Genomic DNA, 16,349 nt, shown 5'->3' on the forward strand with positions numbered 1-16,349 from the left:
GATCCTTGCCCCGCCTTCCCCCCCATCATTTCCGAGGACTCCTGGCATGGCCTCCGCAGCCCATCGCCCTGCTACCGGAGGCTGACCCCGAGTTCCCTTCTCCCAGCCCTGGGCGCAGGATGGGGGCGGGAAACGCGAGGCTCTCCAGAGTGCCAGCGGGGCAACGTTCCCGGACGGGCAGAGGCTGGCGCGGCCCGCCGGTGCCCGCCCGGCGCGGGGCATTGTGGGGCTGGCCTGGCACGGCCTGGCGCGGGGGCTTGTGGGAGCGGCTTGGCACGGCTCGAACCGGGGGGAAGGGAAGGGAGCAGGGAGGTTGGCTAGGCCCCATGGCCGGCGGGGGGAGGCCGGGGCGCGCCGCCCAGCCCTCCCGTGCCCCTCGGCGGCGGCGGCGGCCGCCGCTACCGGCCCGCGCCGCGCCCGAGCGGGGCGGGGCTGGGCTGGGCTGGGCTGGGCTGGCCCGCCGCGGGGCGGGGCTCCCCGCGCGCCCGGGCGTTGCTAACCGCCCCCTTCCTCAACGGCTCGCCGCTTCGTCGGCGGCTCGCCTCCGCCCTGCGGCGGGATCCTATTGGCGGCGGCGGCCGTCAGCTCTGCGCAGCCGGCTGCGCCATTGGCTGGCGGTGCTGCCGGGGGGGCGGGGCGAGCGGCTCCTCCTCCCGGCCGGGCACCTCGCAGTGCCGGTGAGCGAGAGACGGTCGCGGTGCCTGCGGGAGGAGCCGGCAGCGTGAGGACGCCAGTCTCTCGCCGCGAGGAGCGCAGCCGCCGCGGCGTTTTCCCCCTCCGCCGTAGCCGGGCTCAGGTGAAGCCGGTCGGGTGGGCCGGTGGGCGCGGGTGGCTCCGGTTCGTCCCCCCTGGCGTCGGGCTTATTCCCCCCTCGCGGGTTTCGCGCCTCTTTGTCCGGCCGGGCGAGAGGGTGCCGCTCTCTCGCTGCTCTCCTCTGCCCTCCCTGTGGAGTCGGGCGGGAGGCAGCCCGGCTGGGCGCCGGCCTTGCCGTGCCCGGGGGTGCTCCAGATCCCCCTCGCCCCCCCCTTCTCCTTCAGGGGCGTGTGTGCCGCCGCGCCGTGCGCCTCACGGTTGCATTATGCCCAGGGAGTTGCCTCTTTCCTCCCTCCACGCCCTGCTAACTGGCCGCCTCGGAGGTGGGGTGGCGTTATTCGCGCTCTTTTTCACCGGACCGTCCTCTCTCCTCCCCCTCCGGTGCGTCTCCCCCCTTTCTCCCCCTCGCGTTTAAGTGTCCGTCCTTTGGAAATAACGGGTAGGGGAAAACAGGACCGTTTGGCAGCTGTCAGGGCTGTAGCCTGAGTCACAGGCTGACAATCCTCCTGCAGACATTGCAATGGGCTTGGCTTCCGCCCGCAGATCTCGACTTCCTCGTTCGGTTTGGTCTGTACAGTGAAGCCAGGAGAGAGGGAGGAGGGAGTGACAGGGCAAGATGAAGCTTGCAGTAAAAACTCTTGCAGATAGCTTGTGCTTTCAGGCATCACCTCCAACCGAGTAGGAAAAGTTCTCTGGCTTCTAGTGATATCGTTACCAACCTGTCCCCAGTAGGTGTGGAAAGTAACGAGTTTCATAGCCCCCGAGGGCGGTGCGTACCCAGTGGGTTTAATAAGGATTGCTCCTCATTTGCCTAAATATAGGGTGGAATGAGTTTTAAAGCAATATCATGCTTCTGGTAATAAAGTGGAATTTTGCAGAAGGAAGCTGCATTGGTCGTGAAGCTCTTCATGCAGTGCCTGTTAAATTCCCTTCTTTTCCCTCCTTATGATTCCTTTCCTTCCTCCTTTTTTATTCTTGAAACATTTGTGCTCTTCGTCTTTCTTCCTCCATAGATTTTTCTGGTGTCCTATGTCATGATGTCCTGAGCTGCACTCCATCAGAGTGGACTAAGAACCTAAGCTTTTTTCTAAGTGAGCAGCTCTGTCCTAAACAGAGTAATCTGTCAAGTAACGCGTAAGAAACTTGTGCCTCAAACTTGAAGAGATATTGTGGTAGATGGACTTTGATCTGCAGACTATGATTTCTGTGCCTCTGCCCTACACTGTAAAGAAATACAAGTTAATTTGCATGGAGGCTGTTGAACCGTGGCTTGAAAGATTAAATTACACATACTTAACTCATATACATCTCCTGTCTGTAAGCCTAGATACATAAAGTTTTAACTCCAAAGTAACAGCGCTCTAATCAGTTACTGCTTGTGTAAAGATGCTTTTGAAATTAGTCACTAGGTAACAATGTGACTAAGTTCACTTATCCGTGGCATTCCAGTAAAAATGGCAAATCATGGTGCAGATATGTATTGACTCATAGAAGCACTGTCTGCAACTGTAGTATGCTCTCCCAAAGTTTAAATGAGATAAGCAAATATTTTTGTTAACTAGAAAGTTGTAATGAGGGGGAAGCAATTGATAAATGTAAGTGGAGCTGCCTTCAGCACAAAAGGGTTTTGAAGTTGTTAATCACAATTGCCAAAACTGTATAAACACAAGATTGTGCTGCTAATCTGACCTTGTAAAAATAACTACAGTGAAATCACGCAACAGTTCCGTGAAGCTCCATGTCAGGTGGAACTGTTTAAATTGACGCGTTCTTCTTGATGGCTTTATTTGTTGCACTTCTTCATAGTGTGTGCACTGTCCTTCTGTAGGTGGACAGGTGAAATTTTCAGTAACTCTAAGGTAGCTGCAAAGTTGCTAGTAGTGGACGGAAACGGGGGCCTGAACTTCTCATATTTACTGACCTGGAACTTCTAAGTGAGTATGACCAGCACCAAGCTGGTGAATTACGTGGTTCTTTTTCTAATATGGTGTTGCCTCTTGGATGCTTGACTTGTATAGTCAAGATCTGATTTTGAAAGTTCTCTGGAGAATAAACTTTGACCTCAAAGTTTTCTCTGCTGGTAGCATGTGGCTGTGTCTGTATAAACAGGAAGACTAAAGAGTCAAGTTCTGTTTGTACCAGAAGAATGAGTGTAGAAACTGAAGGCTTTTTATTGGACTTTGTATGCATAGATCGTTAGGATATTCCTACCGTGGTTCTGGGCTTTTTTTTTTTTTCTTTCTCAAGCTATTCTCATAAGAAAAAAATTGCCAGCGTGATATTTTCATCTGAAGAGAAAAAGATAGAATAAGCTTTTTTTCATTATTCTCTCTGGGTGGATTTTGATATACTTACAGAATATTTTAAGAAGACAAATAGGTTGTGAGCTACACCGTAATTTCTTAAGTGAATCAATAATGAATGAGTAATAGTAATAATAAAAGAGTACTTTATCCAGTGAAATTGTAGGAAAGAGACTAGAATTTCTCATTTAGGAGGCTGAAATAATCTGTGTTGTCCAGCACGTTGTTTTGGTATTCTGAAAAATGTTGGAGAGTGTTCAAACTGTGTAGTGGGTGGCAGCTCTAATTCTCATGTTTGAGTTGAAAACTGTCTGGTGGAGTCAGATGCCACAGGTGCTTAAATCTCTTTGCAACAACACTCGGCACTGCGAATATTTCTACTACAAATGCTGAGACTTACATTTACCACTGCAACAAATTGTCTTGAAAACTTGAAGCATTGTTATCTTGGCAGGTCTTTAAAAATAACATACTAAGTGTTTATAATAACTAATAATTCACAGGTGAGTCTTGTGACAAAACTGTTCGCATGCAGGTACAAGGGAGTGTACGTATATTGGCATGGCTGCTAATTATGTAAAAATACACTTCAGTTGTACTGGGAGATTAAAGTAGTCTGTCTGTACCTAAAAACTCATGTTTTGTTCTGATAATCTCCAGGATACTGAACAGATGGGACAGGACACATCATAGATATTGTGATTTCTGAGCTGATTCTCCTGAATCTTCTGCTTCTCCCCCTCATCCCTAGACCCGTGTCTTGTGCCGACTTATGTCACTTGTGAATTGGTGTGACTATAATAAGGTGAGATTATAAGTGGACCCACTGGAGGTACAGGAACCTGTCTGGTTAATGCAAGGTTGAAAGTCAAAGTTAACGTCGTATTATCTCCCACCCCTGTGTACTGCATCTGCTTTCTTGCCTGGTAACTTCAGGTTATTGGGTAACATGCTGAAGCTGACTGATGATGAAAGTGTATTTTAGAGGCCCAGAGTTAGTGTGCACATCTACTAGAAAGTGTGCAAAGCTTTAATCCTGAGTGTGTGATTTAATATGGCTTTGTTTGATTCAATAATGCACTCGATACCCTCTAACATTCATTTTTATCTTTGCTTTCTCATATAAATGTCTTGTTAGTATTTGTTTTGTTAGTTTATAATTGAGGCACAGCTGTTGGCATGTTAAGTAGAGAAACTGTGTGCCTGATGTTAAGTCTTCTGTGGGTTGGAACAAAACTATAATAGCATAGGATTGCCTACAGCAGCATTGTTTTTGCTGGCAATTGCTCTAGCTTAATGGTGGCTTGGTGACCTTGTACCTTAAATTTCTTTTCAGTTTAAGCACATCATGGTTTTAATTGTGTTTCCTAGTGTAGAAAGAGATGGAAAGTAGCAACTTGATTTAAATAGAGTACTATGAGACAGAAACACAAATGCAACTTCTGCCCTGGAAGCTAATGCAAATGGGTGTTGGCCAACTAAATGAAACACATCAGTTTACAAGTTCATCTTAATTATGGTTTATCCACTTCTTTTTTCTTTAGCGGTGTGAGAACTTGTTCTGAGTACTCAAAGTAATAATCTCAACAGTGATTTGTCTCGCAATCCCAAGCTACTATAGTGGCTTAACATCTTCTGACCTCACTTCAACCCAGTCATGTTCAGCATAATGGACTAGCCCCTGCTTTCAGTTAATGGCCCTTTGGCCTGTTACTGTTCAGAACAATATGTTGCCTTTCTGAGCATCCCAAAAAGTCTAAAGAAATAGTAATGTCTACAACTTTCCAGTGATGGAACTGGGATTGATTTCACTGTACAACACTTAAGGAACTAGTACTGCTAAGTCATGTCCTTTTTAAACATGGCAAAGTGGAAGCTGTAAAATTGATCTAGCATACTTGTCTACTGCTAATTATTTCTTATAGAAGTATTACAAATGTATTGCTGTTGGATGCAGAGAGGTATAATAAAATATAACTCTGCATACTGTGGTTTGACTCCATGACCTCTTAATGAAATTTATGCCTCTAGAGTTTTGTGCATAAGGTTTGGATTCTGCTTGTCTTCATGACTAGAAATTTAAATTTCTCCTAATGCATGTATGCTGACTTTACTGAGAGTAGTAAATAAAACCACATGGATGAGTTATTTCAGTAAACTCAAGCTAATAATTAATATATGTTGAGGGGAATTTAACTTGGAAATCTGTATCACAAAGTCTTCTTAACTGATGAATACAAGTATTCATCAAGAACTACCATTTTAATGAGTCTCGGCCGGAAATCCATTGTGATATATGCCTCAACACAGAACTGGAGTTCTGATTTGAATGAAAGCAAAGTAGACATTCAAACTTGCAAGGAAAGAGGTTTAGGGAAATTTTACAGCTCAACTTTGACAGTCCTGTGCAGCAGTTGTTTTTTTTTTCTTTTGGGCTGCTTCCTGTTTAAAATGTAAGACTTCAAGCATGCTCTTGTAATAGTTTACTCTCATCACCCCAAACAATAAAAAGGGAAGTATACTCATCTGTGTTTTTCTTGTAAGGTCAAGACTTCATTAGTTCACGTGAATTCAGGCTCTTTTAATCAGCCTTGGAGGTGCAGTAGATTTGACTTTGGTTAAAGTTGGTTGTGTCCAGCAGCACTTAATCCAGCTAGTTTTACTGATGTACTTATAGTTGTTTGAATAACCAAGAAAAAGTAAATGGAGACACTGAATTGAACCTACAGCAAAATTTCAATTAAAAAATTTAATACCAGTTGCTTCTATCTTTTTGTCCAAATGTGACTTAAAGCAACTGTTGTATTGTTTTGTAGGTAAATTTTTAGTCAATAAGCTCTTTTTGGCAGTGACTGTTACAGCAAGCAGACCTATAGTGTTGAGTGCAAGAGATTCAAGTCTTTCTGTGCTCTGAAGTGATAAAATCAGTTATTTCGAGAAAAGTGTGATTACAAATTTATTGTCATTGGTAGTGTTTCTTTTTCTTAAATTGATAGACTGTCTTAGGACTTAGGCGTAGTCAAACAAATATAAGATGCTTAAATGTAAGAAGTTGGCAAGAACTCTTCAGACTCTAAATCTGAAGTCAGACCAATGAACTGGATGAGAAAGTTCCCGGCTAAGCACTTGGAACTAGTTGGTTGATGAGTTAAACTCTTTTGACAGTTTTTTTAATGTAGATGAAGAAAAACACTCTCTGGCTTCCGTTTTGGCCATGTCATTCATAGTTTAAAAATGTAGAGGAAGGCGTTGATGTTTTTCTTTTTTTTTTTTTTTTTTCTTCTGTTTTTTGGGTGGTTGGGGGTGGGTGACTGTTTTTCACTGTGTTCAGTTAGTGGAACAGATCAGAAGGGGTGGATTTGAGGTGCAGGTAACCAAAAAAAGGCAATTTAATTCATAAATTGCTGATTGCAGATAACTATCTAGAAAACAATTTTAGTTACTTTTTGCTTGTAAATGCATATGAAGTAGTCCAAGAAAGACTTTTTTTTTTGTACTAATGGAATTTTTTTCTTAGCAGGATACTACTTAATATATTTGGTTCTTCATATATGTTATTAAAATGTCTTTATTTCTGTTGTTCAGAGAGAGCTGTTTTTATCTCTTTTCGACATCAAATAAAATATATTCAGACTTTACAGAATTGTTTAAATAAATGGATATGGGAGTATGGATGCAGGTATATGGTAGACTATTTACAGTAATTAGGTAATTGGATACTTGAAACTGTCATGTTTCAAATGGACATGTCTGCTTACTGACAAAGATAGTTCTCTTTCTTAGAAGAGCGTAAGTGCAAAATAAGATTTCTCCACAGGCACAAAAAGTCCTTAAACTCTGACTTGAGATTTGTGACTTAAACCCATTCACTTGGCTTTTATCATCTGGGTTATGTTGCCGTATGAATGTTTATACCCGATACTAAAGTCTTTGACCTTTCATTACACAGTAAATTATTCTGAATTGTTTTAATGGCCCTTCCCAAGTCAAAGTTCTGTGTAGATGAACTTGCTTGCAGTTTAATGCAGTGTATGATGGGAAATGTAAAATGAGAACACACAAATGTGATGAGCAAGACGTATTAGTCATAATTTTTCTTTAAAAAAGGGATTGCCAATTTATTAGACAAACTGGTGTAACGTCTAAAAATTGAGTATCTGCGTATTGTCTGCATAGCGCTAACATATATGTGTGCATAGTCGGTGCATCTTCTTCCTCTGCATAGCGGAAGTTAATATTTTTATATGGCAAATTCTAAGTTTTTTCCTAATGAGTGGAACTATTAGGTTTTAGTAGATTTTAGTTCTTTAATGCTCTAAAAACTTGATGTAGTTTTAACTGATAAACATTACCACACTGTATTATACGTTCTGTGAGGAAAAAGTGCAACTGTGGTAATGGTTCAGCTCTTGCTCGTGTAGATAAGACGACTACCATAGAATCATAGAACGGTTTGGGTTGGAAGAGACCTTAAAGATCATCTAGTCCCCACCCCCGTGCCATGGGCAGGGACACCTTCCACTAGATCAGGTTGCTCAAAAGCCTCATCCAACCTCACCTTGAACGCTTCCAGGGATGGGGCATCCACAACTTCTCTGGGCAACCTCTTTCAGTGTCTCACCACCACAACGCGATAGTGTATGTGGTTGTGGAGAATATTGTTAACAGTGGTCGAAATGTATGAAACAGTTCTGCTACTTTATGGTAAATGTTTCCTCATGTTTTTTTTTTTTAATCCTGCTATGCCAGAAAGCAAAACTTTGTTGGAAACTTCCAAATTACATTTGCCTCCTCTGTTTGGAACCATGGAACGTCACAGTACATCAGTCTCCTGACAGAAGGGGATAATTTTCTTTTTTTCCCCGAAAAAAGTCTTTTACTGTAATGTCAGAATAGAGAAAATTTTATATGCCATGTAGCCATGATTGTAACAATTCAGACTAGGTTCCTACTTCCAAGTGCCCTTGGTTTTAACTCATTTCAGATTGAAAGATGAGTCCTTTCGTCTCCTTTAATACAAAAATGGGTGCTTCAAGTGATCCAGACAGGAGGACATGGTTGGGTGAATTCTAAAATAAGAGATGCCTAATGCTGTTCCTTTATAAAGATGTATTTGACATTTAGAGAAGAAAGCATAGGTCAGGAAAGGAACAAGCTAACCAGAAAACGAGCGTGAGGTTGAGGTGTACAGGCCGTGCAAGTTTTCTTTGTGCACTGTGCTGCACCAGGGGCTTTCTTTAGAACAGTGGTTATAATGGATAGCTAAGTAAGGAGCCACAAAGCTGTGCAAGACCTTGAATGCAATAGGGAAATGTTGCAATCAGAACGTTTCAAAGTTTTTCAGACCATCCTGAATTTCATATTTATGATCTGCGAGGTTGTTTTCAATCTGGCCTCCTTACGCGTCCTGGAGGTTAAGGCTATGTAGCTTTTCTTTCAGTGTAGTAGTTGCTGTTGTTCTCATGTCCAGAAAGAGTCACTCTCCTTCAGCCCCTCACCTCCAAGGTCACCTTCGTAAACAGAGACAGGTCTTCTTAATGAACCACTATGTATACCTGGAAGAGTTGCGAATCAAACTTGGACCCTGTAAAGGTGGTAGACTTCTCTGTGCCAGGGTTTTTGCCTACCATCACCATAACTGCTGTTAATGGTGGAGCAGAACTATTTGAAACAAGAATAACTGTGAGATACAGCAGAAGACTGTTTGTACGCAGTCTTAGTTTGGCACGGTAGGTTGAACTATAAATGTCTGGAGAAACTTGATTCCCTGCTGCAGTGTAAAAATAATCTTTTTTAAATTGGCTTGCCTGATGTATTTGCACTGATTATTGGTTCTTTCCAGTATGAGCTGGAAGAAGAATGAACGAGAACCGTATTTTTCTTCTCTGTATTTAGGTATAATTATTTTATTCCTTGTTCCCTCTTGAGATGAAATGAAACCTGGAGTTGACAAAGATGATGGAGAGTGCTAATTGATATAGAAGTGTGTATTCGAAGAGCTGCCTTATGCTTCAGTGCCCCAGAGAATTCTTGGCACATCTCTTTTTAGCCTTAAATCAGAATATTAGGGAAGGGTTGAAAAGTGACCCTGCGATAACAAGGACAGGCTGAAACTTTCCAAGCTCTTCCCCTCTCTCTCTGTCATATGCAGTGTCCCTAGGGAATTCTGCATGCCTGATCAGAACTTTAGCAATCCATTATGTCTCCTGAAAACAAGTCTTCCAGCAAAACAACTTGAACAGCAGGGATGGGCTGTAGTTTTCTGAACTACAGCTGTCTCCTTAAGTGGGATTACTTTGCTGAGTGGTCACGAAGAATGTGTTCTCCCCCTGGAATGTTTTCCTTGTGGGCACACTGTCTCTGGAAGAGGAATTCTCTGCTGAGAAGGCATGTACTGTACGCGCACTAATGAGAAACAACAGTTGCAGAAAGTGTATTATGCAGGATTGTAAACTTTGAATATTTATTCAAAGTGAATGGGGTTGGGTGGCAGCCAGCCTAGCTTTGTCATGCTAAAGACTGGACTTGAAATCAACAGAAGGCTACCCTCCCCCTCCCTAAACCAGTGTTTAGTGTGTTTAAACAATGTGCACAGGCTTCACAGAACTGATTAACTTTATTGGTGCCATGTACATAGTAATGTATCTGTGTGTCTCACTGAACTGAGAAGGTGCCATTAGAATAGGGGTAAGCATACCCTCCCTAGCATTAACTTAGGGAAGCCATGCCTGTCCATGTTTGCCTGTAACCTGGAGTGGTTCGTTTCTTTACAGTGTGTAGTGTATTGCCCAAGGTTGTTTCTGTGCCTGTATAGCCCGTGGTGAAGCCTGTGCTATCCCGTTTGGATACTCAAAAACTAGCCTCTTCAGATTGGCATTAATTTATGTTGCAATTACATGTGCTGTGCTTGTAGCTTCTGTTCTCCCAATCTTGTGATTCATTTGAACACAGTGGACAAAAAAGGTGACTGCTAAGTGGCATGTAAGGACAGTGTCTGACTTGTGGCCTTTGCAATTTGCCATGGAAAGTCCCAGCTTCACAGAGCAAATCTCCCATGTCAGCTGTTACGGCAGAGTATGCAAGTGTTTCTTCATCAGCTGTCAAACACCACTTGTGAAGCGAGCTGGACATGCAGAAGCTGAGGAACGTTTTTTCCGTGTTCATTGTTCTGAGGATACATACCAGGCATCTTTAGGCCACCTGGAAGATACAGAATGCTCTTCAGCTTCTTCTGTCTTACGTGTAGTCTGGTCAATAGATCGCTTTGTGTAATATGGATATAATTTATATATTAGATAATTAGAGTCTCCCTTCTTGATTCTTGGAGCCCTGTGCATACAGCCAAGGTGCTTTAGTGCTCTACCTTGAGTTTAACTTGCAGTAATAAACATGGTAGCTGGCAAGTCTGGGCAGCACTACAGTCAAACTGAATATGCAACAATAATTGCCAGCAATCTGCATTCCAGTTGTGAAATAAATCTTTCAACAATGTATTGTATGCGTCAGACTGTGACTAGAGAGGAGAGCAGTGAAGTACAGTAAGCCTCATAGCAATCATTGACTCCCAAATAAAGTTGAACTAAAAGAAATGAGCCTGCGTGGCAGCCCAGCCTTCTGAGCAAAAAGGATAAGCATAGCTGAATGCCTTCAGCTCAGGGGGCTATCTGTGGGAGTATTAATTGCGAACTCGTGTACTTGCCTAATGTTGTATTCTCTAGTGGGATAACTGAAATTCATGATTCTCGAGTTCCATCTGAAGCATCAGGCACTGGTGTTTCACAATATACTGAACTTGAGAAACAAGCAGATAACCAGGCCATCAGTTCAGCTTCCTGCCAGCTTTTCCCCTTCCCTTCCTCTCTCTCTCCCCCTTGCAATTAATTTCTCATACTTAGTGATTAAGACTTCAGCTTTTATATAGGTGTTACTTACAAATTGGAGCAGTTTGTGATAACAAACTACAGTTTTCTTTCCCGTGAACATCCTGGCATATGGAGCTGTGAAGTGTCAGCCTAGTATGTCCTAAGCAGATGAGATCTGAACAGTTTCTTAGTCAATTTAAGGGAATTATAGGGAGGATTTTTTTTGTGGGTTATGTTTTGCTTTTTAGTGTTGTCAGTTCTTGGTCACTGTAGGCAGTCTGGCCACTGAAGTCTACTTCCTGTGCTTTCTAGCTGCACTTAATGCAACTGTTTCTGTTGATTTGATGAACGATATTCAGCTGGCTGGGAAAGTGAAATAGTTGAATTTGCAAAAATAATGCAAGTATTAGCTGTTCAGATTGTACGCTTAACAAGGATTCCTGTCATATAAATGTTACTGACTAAACTTAGTTTGAATCATTAGCTGCTTCTCAAAGTCAGATTATTTTTTAAATGCTGTGTATTAACAAAGAATCAAGTCTCTTCACTGAGGACAATTTAGTTGTAGCTGAAATTAGACTGTAAGTGTCCAGTAGCGCTGTAATTTTCTAGTGTAGAAGTCTTGTCTTGCCTGTGGAAATGGTGTACATTCCTTTTGCTCTGGGAAAGGGCTTTTTGTCTTGTATGCCATTCTCTCACAACCTGCTGAAGGTAAGCCAGTTTGGAAAATGGCATGAGAATTGTGTTCCTGAAATACTTTTAAAATGTGAACTGTATAAACAAAGGGAATTAACTTGTTTTAGTCTAAACGTGTTTGCTATTCCTTCTCGTTGTCACCCTGGTCTTTAGGGTAGTTCCTCTTGCACTGCTAGCATGAAGGCCACTAGGCAAACCATGTGGGGGGATCATTTTGTGTGAAATCACAGAAAGTTTTTGTAATACTGCCTTAATGGTGTATATGAAGCAGAAGAAAACTTCTGGTAATTACGTACATACGTCCCTTTTCACACAGGCTCAGTCTTATAGCGAAGATCTGAAATGGTGATCCGAATCAGCAAGCGTACAGTACATGTAACTGGCCATTTTGTGTTCTCTGTGGCCCAGCAGTTCACAAACTTGTCATAACTCATTCAAGTAGGGAAATGGTTTGTGAGTAAAGCTGTCTATTCCAGTGTAGTAATGCATCTTTGCTAACAATGAGGCTGAAGCCTAAGAACAACAGTGTGGGGATCTGTACTTTAATGGCAGTTTAGATAACTCAAACTAAAAGTGCTTTCCTTTCCTAGCTAGTGCTCTAATCCTTGTTACTAAGTGTGGTGATTTAACTGTTGCCACTAATGCCCTTCTGAATATATTAATTCAGTTTCTACCTCAGCTGTTACCTCGATAGTTTAGTATAGCCCAAGCTCATCTGAGTGAGCAGTGGCTCAGTCCCAGAAACAATTCTGTGGTGCTGACAAAGTAAACATGGAGGGGGGGGGATAATACAAGTAGTTCTGGAAAATTAAATTGCAAACAGATAATGTTCTATGCTTTTACCACTTGCAAAACACTGTAATCAAAAGGAAGGACCTTATAGCCAAGGCAGCTTTTGGACCTTTCCAAGCCAGACAAGGTGTTTATTTCCAGGTTTTTGGAAAGCACTTGATGCTTTTAAGTAGGGAGAGGAGCGTGAAGCATCTCCTAATTCAAGCTTTAAGGCTGTGAAATTGTAGGAGGCAAAATTCTGTCCATGTGATTGTATTCCAGTGAGGGTTTTGGGTAATTCTGCCTAGTTCAAAGGTAATGCATGGCATCTTAACTTAAAGCCAGTGTTTAATTTGTTAATCTCAAAAGAATCTTGAGGGAAATGTCTACGTAAAGGGTTCTTGAAGTTTTTTCTAAGGTTGGACTACATATTATTAATGTCTTGATTCCATCCTATTCATGACTTATCGAGATCGCCTTGCCTCCATCTGTAACTGTATGGCATCTTTGTGGCAGCTATGTAGTTAGTTAAGTGGCAAAAGAATGTCTTTTGGCACCTGGAATAATGGAAAAGAAGAAACGTTTCACCAGCCTGTTCTTCAGACTGCTGTGAACCACAATAAGGGAGCATACTGGGTTAACAAGGAAATGACCGTAGTATTTCATTTTTGGAAACAATACTAGGAAGGAGGCATTTAAACTCAAAAGAAGGATGATCTTTCTTCTGTATTCTTGGTTGTCTTGCCTATAGACTGGTGTTGCATCAAAAAATATTAACAGTGTTCTCATCTGACGGTTGCACAATAGCCATGTAAAGATACGTGTCCTTGCCCTACATAATTATCTACATCCAAAATGCAAACTACTAAGCAAACAAATTGCTTCCTAATTTGTTCCTAAAGTGGTAATGGCTTGCATTTGTTGCAAGTTGCTGTCAGGCTGCAAGAGCTTACTGGGCTTACTTTCTTGACCACTTAAGAGGTTTTTAGAAATGCCCAGTGAAATGCAACACAAGCTAGGAAGATAAGTTTTGGAGCCCATGAGATGGAACTTGCTGAATCTGATTCCTCTGGTACTGTTCTTGTGGAGAAAGCAAATTAATGGTTGGTCTGTGGTATTGCTGGTTTAGAGGCCCTGTGGGTTAGAAGTCAGCCTCAAGAATAGCACTAATACTATGTTACCTTAGCATGATCCTCCAGTTTTTTAGTTCTAGTATCAGATGATTCTGTTCTGGAGCATATGAAAACTAGTTTGAGATGGTGATAATAAGGCTGTGTGCTGCTGCCATGCAGTAGTGAAATTTTCAAGTCTGTTTAAAATTTGAGGGGCAGACCGTCTTTGAATTTCCTTGCTATTTGGTAGTTCTGGCAGAAAAAAACTTAGTGTTTGGTGTGATTTTTAGAGTAGCTGTGTTAGGCCATTTCTCTTCTTACTGCGAAGGTCGTTGTTTTAAGTCCTGGGAATAAAAAGGAGTAGATGCTATAGAATGATCTCTTACTGCCTGAGGAGTGCAGTCTTGCTGTATGAGATATTTTTTGGAGTTCTCCTCCTATGAGGAATTTGATTAACCTCTCTGTAGCTATCTGTTTTCCTTCTCTTCAGATCTAGAACTGTCTGGAGATATCCCTTGAAAGATTTTTTTTTTTTGTGGTTTTAAGTATTTCTTATCCAAAAAGAATTAGTCTTTATCCCAGATTAAATCTCCAAGGTGTATTGAATGCATGTACTCTTAACAGTAAGGAAGTTAAGGACTATGTTTCAGTGTAATGTGGGACACTTCAGATGGCTGGTTACTTAGGATTCCTCAGGAAATGATGAAACTGAATTTAGCTGAAGCATACTGCTTCTGTGTCCTGCCTGATTATAGCCAAAAAAGGCAACTGGTTAGATTCTGGGAGTTGCATAGGCAGGAAACTGTGTAATGGAGGGTAGAGCACAGCTGTTGCGGTGCCAAACCTGATACAACTCTGAAAACAATTGAATACTTTTTTTCCCTTTCCCCCTCCTTTTCTCCACTCCCTTTTTTTAACCCTTTGACCACAACCTGCAGACGATACTCTGCAATGTTGTGGAGTCTCAGTATCTTTTGCTGAATTATTAGTCTTCTCCATTTCCTACGTACTCTGTCAGGCTAGCTGTTGTAGTGTGGTCTTGGAGCTCACTTGACAGCTCAGGTTTTTTTCATGGCAGCCCTCTGATTGCTACATCTTATTTCTGCAACAAATATCTTCATTGTTTTACCATTAAAATCTGAATTTTTCAATAAAAATATGAAAAGCCAGGGAGAAAGAGTTACTCTGAGAATGACCATTGTGGTGACTGAGGTAGAAGTGTCAGTGACTCTGTGGTGGAGGAAAGATGAAGTGAAGTGTGGGATAGCTGCTTGGCATATCCTGTAAGGCTTAAGACAAGGATTTGAAACTCAAGCTAAAGAAAACTATTATTTATAGCGTAATTTTCACTTTGTTTGCTAAAGAATTCTTGACTGTGAATATACAACTATCCATACAGTTTTCTGGCACAAAGTTGCATACCACCTACAGTGACACATTTGTTGAAAAGAATTTCCCTACATGCGTACAAATGACTGGTGTGGGCATTTGTGCCCATCGTTTTTACAGCTGATGTTTTTCTGGATTCATTCACTGCTTCCTAATGCTGGGACTCAGCATCTATTGTTGCTCTCATGCATATTTCGGGAGTTGAACTGCTTCTGTCCTGCTCTCAAAACCTTTTTGTCTGCGGTACCTATAGTCAGATTTCACCTATTTGATTTGCAGGCTGGTTTGTAAATATGGTTATGTTCTGTAGAAAAGTTACCCATGTAGATCATGACAGCTTTCCATAACATGAATATTGATATTTTCATTTCCTATTCTTTTGATGGTAAAGAGACCTAGTGTCTATTCCAGTTATGAAAAACATATATTGAGGACACTAGTATCTTTGTGAGGAAGGATTCAAGAAGTAATGTTTATGGGACCTTGTAAAGAGGCCGGTGTTACATGGTTAGTGAGTCTAGACACATGCAGTCCTTTCTTCTGATTGAAAGGATTTCTGAATGGCACCAATAAAATTGCTGCCTTATAAACTGGAAAATTTCTGTTGGTAGTGTTCTGGTTTCAATGAAACACTAAATCTAGGCCATTTTCTGAGCAAGCTGCCTAAATCTTCCTCTCGTAGAGGTGATACTCTCTCCTCTACACAACTATAGCTTCATAGAAGGATCCCAACAGAGGATTTTTGTCTGTAAAATTTCCTGACCACAGACTTATTCTGTTATCGTCTTGGACGTATTTTGCTACTGAACGTTATCTAGAAAAAAGATACAAACTGGTGGGCTGGATGTTGCTACTAAGATGGCGATGAAAAGTATCTAATGTCAGTCTTAACTGATATCCTCAAATTATCAATGATGTCTTTTAGAAGCAAAGTGTGTCTCTTGTATTGCCTAGACTGTTATATGGCATTTCTAAGACATTGTGATATTTGATTTGTAGTTTATCAGAACAGGAAGTAAAAGCGTTGATTAAACATTTATGATTATATTTCTGAGCTAGTATCTCGCTAGTATCTAGCAAGAGAGCAGTGAAGGGCTAATCTTGACTTGAATGTTACTAACATATTATCTGATGCTAGGAGCATTGGCACATCTTACAAATTGTTTGATGCTTGCCACTTTAATGTGTGTTCTCTTTTCTGCCATATAATGACTTCCAAATGCTTAACGGTCAATGTTTTGTTGTAGAGTTTTTTTAACTGTGTGCTAGTTTGTGTTTTTGTTGTGTGTTTTTTTTTCTTTCATCCTCTTGGCAAGCAAAACCTTGACCTTATTGGAAGTTTGACAACTTACCAGTGCTTACTAACATGAAACTGAAGGAGGGGGAGGCATGCTCTGATGGCC

The 16,349-nt window shown here is 41.8% G+C and overlaps 1 protein-coding gene across 1 annotated transcript in view; it reads left to right on the forward strand.

The window, feature by feature from the left end:
- The first annotated feature begins 710 nt into the window (after positions 1 to 710).
- Positions 711 to 16,349, forward strand: part of MYH9 (myosin heavy chain 9) — a 74,147-nt gene continuing 58,508 nt past the window's right edge. The window contains exon 1 of the mRNA XM_086611097.1: positions 711 to 796. The gene's annotated coding sequence lies outside the window, so the exon portion shown is untranslated. The remainder of the gene's footprint in view (positions 797 to 16,349) is intronic.

Source organism: Tauraco erythrolophus, chromosome 4 (assembly GCF_009769465.1).
Source record: "Tauraco erythrolophus isolate bTauEry1 chromosome 4, bTauEry1.pri, whole genome shotgun sequence".
In the NCBI taxonomy this organism is placed as follows: Eukaryota; Metazoa; Chordata; class Aves; order Musophagiformes; family Musophagidae; genus Tauraco; species Tauraco erythrolophus.